Source organism: Lycium barbarum, chromosome 8 (assembly GCF_019175385.1).
Source record: "Lycium barbarum isolate Lr01 chromosome 8, ASM1917538v2, whole genome shotgun sequence".
NCBI lineage: Eukaryota > Viridiplantae > Streptophyta > Magnoliopsida > Solanales > Solanaceae > Lycium > Lycium barbarum.
The window spans coordinates 36,122,092-36,129,477 of NC_083344.1; the positions used below are offsets into that span (position 1 = coordinate 36,122,092).

Genomic DNA, 7,386 nt, shown 5'->3' on the forward strand with positions numbered 1-7,386 from the left:
GTAAACCAGGTGACCATGAATCAAAATCAGCAAAATCAACGTGCTGGTAACAAGGGGAATCGGTTGAACAATCAGGCGAATGAATCAGATGATGAGAATATTTTCGCCGAACTTGTTCCAGAGGAAGACTATGCGTCTGCTATCGTTCAACCTCGAGTTGAAGCTGCTACTGTGAAAATTGACTCCTCTCTATACCAGTTGTTGAAACTTGAGGGATACTTTCGGAACTCTACCGAGAATGACCCTCAACGTCATTTGCAAAATTTTGTGGATGTGTGTGCTAATCACATCTAGAACAACGTTCCACAAGATGCTATTCGGTTGAGGTTATTCAAATACTCCTTAGCTGGAGAGGCAAGAACATGGTTCGAGAAGCTGCCCCGAAATTCGATTACTTCATGGGCAGAGATGGTAGCTGCTTTTCTCAGGAAGTGGTACCCCCCTAGCAAGAAGGTTGAGATTCGTGACAAGATATATGAATTTAAGCAGCGACCGGGGGAACTACTATCTGAAGCCTGGGAGAGATTCAAGGAGTATTTGCAGAAGAGGCCGAATCATGGTTTTCCGGAACATATATTAATGGAGAAGTTCTACCGAGGGTTAGATCCAGTGACACAGTCAGTATCTAATAATGCAGCTGATGGTTGTTTCATGAACAAGACCTTTCGACGAGTGACCACCCTACTTAACAAGCTGACGACTCATAATCAGGCTTGGCACTCCAACAATGCTGATGTGGTACCATATGGTAGTGCTATGATCCAGAATATAGTGAAGGAGAATCAAGACACCCAGCAGACTCTAGCAGAACTTGCAACAAATATTTCCTTGCTAACGAAAAAGTTTGATGAATCCCAAATCAAGAAGTTAAATGTTTGTGAGGATGATACAGTTTTGCCTAAAGGGATGTACCATTCTCAAGATGGTCCATTCCATGATGGGCCACCTATGCAGGTTAAAGATGCTAATTATGTTAATAACTCTCTAGGGGGTTCCAAAGACAGAATTACCAAGGTGGCTATCAGAATCAGAATCAATGGAGACCTCAGCAGGGTCAAGGTGCTTACAACAACTCTGGGAACTACAACAATAATTATGGTGGTACGAACCAAGGGATCTACAACAACAGCAACAATTTTGGGAACAAGAGTTCCAATCCTTATATACCACCGAAAGGGCAGTCAACAGAGCAAGGTAGTTCGAAGGTTTAAGCAATGCTTGAGAAGATTCTGGCCAATCAATCTAAGTCTGAAAGGACTTTATCTGGGCTGACAGAAACAGTAGGTTCCCATACAGCGGCTATTCAGAAGCTTGAGTCGCAGATGAGGGATATTTCTAGAGAGCAACACCCTCCTAAAAAAGGAGGACTTCTGAGTAACACTATTCCAAATCCCAAGAATGGGGGAGGCGGTGTAGACCGTGTGTTTGCCATCACTAATAGGAGTGGTAAAACACTCCAGGGGACTGCTGAGAAGGTGATTGATCTTGAGCCGATAGATGAAGAGGATGAGGTGCAGCCTGAAGCACCCATTATTGCTGATAAGAATCCCACTAACAAGAAGGTTGCTGATATTCCAGAGATGGAAGCTGATAACACAAGTAAGAAGGCTGTAAAGGGGTCTCTCCGCCCTTTGACGCAGCTTTTCAAATCTAAACCTCACTTTACTCAGAGGTTGGTAAAGAAGAAAGAAGATGCTAAGTTCGAGAAGTTTTATGATCAACTGAAGCAGTTATCTCTGAGTTTTCCCTTCTTGGAATCTGTCAAGGAGATGCCCGGTTTTGCGAAGTATTTGAAGGATCTACTGACCAAGAAGAAAACGGTGCAGCATGAAACCCTGAGTTTGACTCACACTATGAGTTCTATCATTTCAACTACAACTGTACAGAAAAAGGGAGATCCTGGGGCGTTGACCATTCCTTGTTCAATTGAGCACCATGATTTTGCTCGTGCTTTGTGTGATAATGGGGAGAGTATTAATTTGATGCCCCTTGCTATATGTAAACAATCAGGTTTGGGGATGCCAAGGCCGACTACTATGAGATTGCAGATGGCTGATAGGTCTATCAAAAGACCTGTTGGGGTGGTTGATGATGTAATTGTGCGGGTTGGTGATTTTATGTTACCCGCTGATTTTGTGATTCTTGACTGTGTTGTTGATCGGGACATTCCTATCATTCTAGGGAGACCTTTCCTTGCTACAGGGAGGGCCCTGATGGATTCGGAGAAAAATGAAATCAAGTTCCGAGTCAACAATGAAGAAGTGACTTTTCAGGCTAGCAAAGGGATGAAGTTACCAAGTGCTTACGAGAGTATTTCGGAAATTGATCCATTTGATGTTGTTGATGAAGTAGTGGAGTTCAAGATGGAAGAAGAAAGTTTGGGTGAAGCTCTAGCTGGTATTCTTATGAATTTCGATGCTAAAGACATGGAAGGCTATGTGGAGACAGTTAACTCACTTGGTGGGTTGGGCTCATACTCATACCACCAAAGAAGCTAAATCTTGATCTAGAGAATAGAACAACTCCTCCAGCAAAGCCTTCGATCATTGAGCCACCTAAGTTGGAGCTTAAGCAGCTTCCATCACATCTGAAATATGAGTTCCTTGGTCCGGACAATACATTACCAGTGATTGTTTCGGCCCTATTGACTGAGGAGCAGATTTTGCAGCTGTTGGAGGTGTTGAGGGAGTATAGGCGTGCTATTGGTTGGTCCATAGCAGACATTCGAGGTATTCCATCTGGGATCTGTGAGCACAAAATTCAGTTGGAGGAGGGTAGCAAACCGAGTGTAGAGCATCAGAGGTGACTGAACGAGAATATGCAAGAGGTCATCAAGAAAGAGATCATCAAATGGCTGGATGCGGGCATGGTTTACCCAATTGCTGATAGTAAATGGGTGAGCCCAATCCAATGTGTTCCTAAGAAGGGCGGCATCACTGTCGTGCCGAATGCAAAGAATGAGTAGATCCCGACCAGAACTGTCACCGGATGGAGAGTTTGCATAGACTATCGCAAGCTCAACACAGCCACTTGCAATGACCACTTCCCTATGCCCTTCATTGATCAGATGCTTGATAGGCTAGCGGGGCGTTCCTACTATTTGTTCCTTGATGGTTATTCGGGCTACAATCAGATCAACATTGCTTTGGAAGATTAGGAGAAGACCACCTTTACTTGTCCTTATGGGACGTTTGCATTCAACCGGATGCCTTTTGGTTTTTGTAATGCACCAGCCACTTTTCAGAGGTGCATGATGTCAATCTTCTCTGACATGGTAGAGGATTTCTTGGAAGTGTTCATGGATGACTTTTCCGTAGTGGGTGACTCATTTGAAGATTGTCTTGGCCATCTGGGTCAAGTGCTAAAAAAGTGTGAGGAGACCAATCTGGTGTTAAACTGGGAGAAGTGCCATTTTATGGTGAAGGAAGGAATCGTCCTCGGTCACAAAATCTCTGAAAAGGGAATCGAGGTCGATCAAGAAAAAATTGATGTGATTGCAAAACTTCCACCACTTATCTCAGTCAAAGGTGTCCGAAGTTTCTTGGGACATGTTGGATTCTACAGGCGCTTCATCAAAGATTTCTCCAAGATTGCCAATCCAATGTGCAAGCTTCTTGAAAAAGAGGCTAAATTTGTGTTTGATGATAAGTGCCAGAAGGCGTTTGAGGATTTAAAAGAGCGTCTCACAACTGCTCCTATTATTGTTGCTCCTGACTGGTCCTTGCCATTTGAACTGATGTGTGATGCTAGTGGGTTTGCAATAGGTGCTGTGCTTGGGCAGAGGCACAATAAGATTATGCACCCGATCTATTATGCAAGCAGAACACTGAATGCTGCACAGATGAATTACACAGTGACAGAGCAAGAGCTGCTTGCCATTGTGTTTGCTTTTGAGAAATTTCGGGCCTACTTGTTGGGGTCCAAAGTAGTGGTTTACACTGATCATGCAGCCTTGAGATACCTCATGGCAAAGAAGGAAGCAAAGCCTCGACTGATTAGATGGGTGATATTGCTGCAAGAGTTTGATTTTGAGGTGAAGGACCGCAAGGGCACTGAAAACCAGGTTGCTAACCATCTCTCTCGGCTTGAAGAGGCTGGGAGACCTTCTGATGAGCTTGATATAGATGATGCTTTTCCGGATGAGAGGGTGTTGGCTGTGTCAAATGAGGTGGCACCGTGGTATGCTGACATTGCCAATTATTTAGTAACAGGCATAGTCCTAGAAGATATCAAAGCCTACCAAAAGAAGAAATTCTTGTGGGATGCTCGGCAGTACTATTGGGACGAGCCTTATTTGTTCCGAACATGCGCTGACAACATCATTCGGCGTTGTGTTCCAGAAAGTGAAGTGATGGCGATTCTAAAAGCGTGCCATGACTCTCCTGTTGGGGGTCATCATAGCGAAAACCGGACTGCGGCTAAGGTACTTGAGTGCGGCTATTACTGGCCGACTATTTTTCATGATGCTAATCTATTGGTGCGGTCCTGTGATCAATGAAAGAGGCAAGGGAATATCGGCAATAGGCAAGAGATGCCTATGAATTTTGTTATGGAGGTAGAAGTGTTCGATGTCTGGGGGATTGACTTTATGGGACCCTTTGTGAGTTCGGGTGGCATGAAATACATCTTGGTTGTTGTGGACTATGTGTCAAAATGGGTAGAAACGGTGGATTTACCTAATAATGAGGCCAAGAGTGTTATGGGTTTCCTCAAGAAGAACATATTTACTCGTTTTGGTACTCCGAGAGCTATAATCAGCGATGGTGGATCCCAGTTTTGTAATAGAGCTTTCGCGGGACTGATGGAGAAATATGGGGTCAAACATAGGGTGGCAACACCTTATCATCCTCAGACAAGTGGGCCAGTTGAAGTGTCCAACAGGGAGATCAAGAGTATTCTAGCAAAAATGCTAAATGCAAATAGAACTGATTGGGCCCGCAAGCTCGATGATGCTCTATGGGCATGCCGGACTGCTTTCAAGACTCCGATTGGGACTTCACCCTTCAAGCTTGTGTTCGGGAAAACTTGTCACTTGCTGGTTGAACTTGAGCACATGGCTATGTGGGCGCTGAAGAAACTGAATATGGATTGGGAGGAAGCAACCAAGCTCAGGTTGTTTCAACTAAATGAGTTGGATGAGTTTCGGTACCAGGCATACGAGAGTGCAGCACTTTATAAAGAAAGGATGAAGCAATACCATGACAAGAAGATCCTGAAGCGAGAGTTCTACAAGGGTGACCCTGTGTTGTTGTTTAACTCTCGGTTGAAGTTGCTGCCTGGTAAGCTTAAATCAAGGTGGTCTAGTCCGTTTGAGGTGGTAGGTGTTTCACCCCATGGAGCGATTGAGTTAAAGTCCGGGGATGGAACTCGGACATTTAAGGTGAATGGGCAGCGATTGAAGCACTATCACGGGATGGTTTTGGAGGATAGGATTGTTGACAGATACAGGTTGAAGCACCTCGGAACGAACAATGATCTGGTGTACCAAGATAAGGAGTGAATGGTCACCACCATCGTGCCGCGACGTTAAATCAAGCGGTTCTTGGGAGGCAACCCAAGTGTAATGTTTATTTTTCGTTCTGTTGTTGTTTTCAGCATATAGGGTAATGTTTGTTTTGGTGCAGGATGCAGAGAGTAGACACTGGAGACGATCTACGCCAGAATCTACGGTCCGTATAAATTATACGGTCCGTAGATGGAAGCGTAGAGTAAGAAGAAAAAACATGGCTCTCTGTTAATGATCTACGCCATAATCTACGGTCCGTATAAAATATACGGTCCGTAGATGGAAGCGTAGAACTTGAGTCTGGTAAAATCCCTTTCTGTCCTTGATTTACGCCATAACATACGGACCGTACATTTTATACGGACCGTGGATTCTGGCATAAACCAAGGATCGTCAGATCGATTTACCGTCGCAGATCTACGGACAGATCTACGGCCCGTGAAAGTTATACGGCCGTAGATTAAGAAGCGTAAAGGGCCAGGTAAGTTAAGTGAGAATTTCACGGAAAAACAAAGATAACTGAAGGAATATAATCAATTGAGCGTCTAGTCTTTTGCTTCAACTTCCAATCACAACCGATCCTCTCCCTCTCAAATTCAAACACCCTAAATTCACTCCCTCTAATTCCTCCACTACCAAACCACATCCCTAAAAACACTCCCCACCCACCATACCCACGATTCACCAACCATACCCACGAAAACCGAAAAACCTTCTCACCTATCACAGTTGAAGCAAAGCAGCAAAAAGGAGTTTTATTTGTATTCTGTTCCTACTAATTTTCTTCAGTGAAGGTACTCATCTCCGTCCCTATCAGGTTTGCTAATGCTCTCATACCCTAATTATGATCTGATGTGTGCTTCTTAGATATCCTTGTGGGTAAATTCTGGGGTTTTTACTAATTAAGGGTATAGAATTTGAAATCGAGTGGGGCGGGGATTTGATTGTGTTGCTAACTAGTGGACTCATGGGAAACGAGAAATCGAATCTCCCATTGGGTCGGTGGGCATTTCGAGTGCTTATGTCTTTAATTGATATAACCATTCATTATGCCCACCAACGGTCCGATAAAATGCTTGAATGAGAAATATTAGTAGATTGGGGTGAAGTCTGAGTAACCCCAACATGATACGAGCAAAATAACAGAGTTCCATGTCTAAGAACAAGGTTTGAATGCATAGGCTCAGGAAAAGTCTGGGTAACTGATTACAAAGACAAGTATATATACGGATGAATTTACGAGCCGTATAAATTATACGGACCGTAAATTTGTGTCGTATATATACCATGTGTAATAAGTCTCTCTGTTCCAGTTTTACAACAAAACTTACAGACCGTATTAATTATACGGATCGTAACTTGTGTCGTAAAATAGTTGCCTCAGTTCCCAAATTACTTTTCCACAATTTACGAAGGATTTCACAGACTGTAAAAATTATACGGACCGTATAACTCCATCGTAAAATCTCCATGAGCAGGTATATCATTCTGTCCCAAATCTACGGTCCGTAAAATGTTTTTCACGGCCCGTAAAAAAAAAAAGAGTTTTGCATCCTTGACTTCATGTTCATCATTACATATACGAACATGCAGTCCACAGGTATGGCTAATGCAAAAGGTCGTGCTCAGGGCATAGGACAAGGTAGAGGGCGAGGCCGAACCCAAGTCCAAACTAGGCTCTGCGATGAAGACCAACCTCCTGTTGAATGAACTACAAGGCTGCAAAGAGCAGCCCAAACCCAGGCACATTCCCCGTCTGATCAGGGGAGCAGCAGCGATGGGGAGCACTCATCAAGCTCCCTTGACCTGCCTAGTCGAGAAGAGGCGACTAATGCACCGGCAGAATCTGTTGCTGAAGAGGCGACTGATGCACCAGCAGA

General features: G+C 44.0%; 1 non-coding gene across 1 annotated transcript; it reads right to left on the minus strand.

The window, feature by feature from the left end:
* Positions 1–457: 457 nt before the first annotated feature.
* Positions 458–563, minus strand: LOC132608504 (small nucleolar RNA R71). The gene has a single exon (XR_009570418.1). It is a non-coding gene; the product is annotated as a small nucleolar RNA R71 (small nucleolar RNA).
* Between the last annotated feature and the right edge of the window lie 6,823 nt (positions 564–7,386).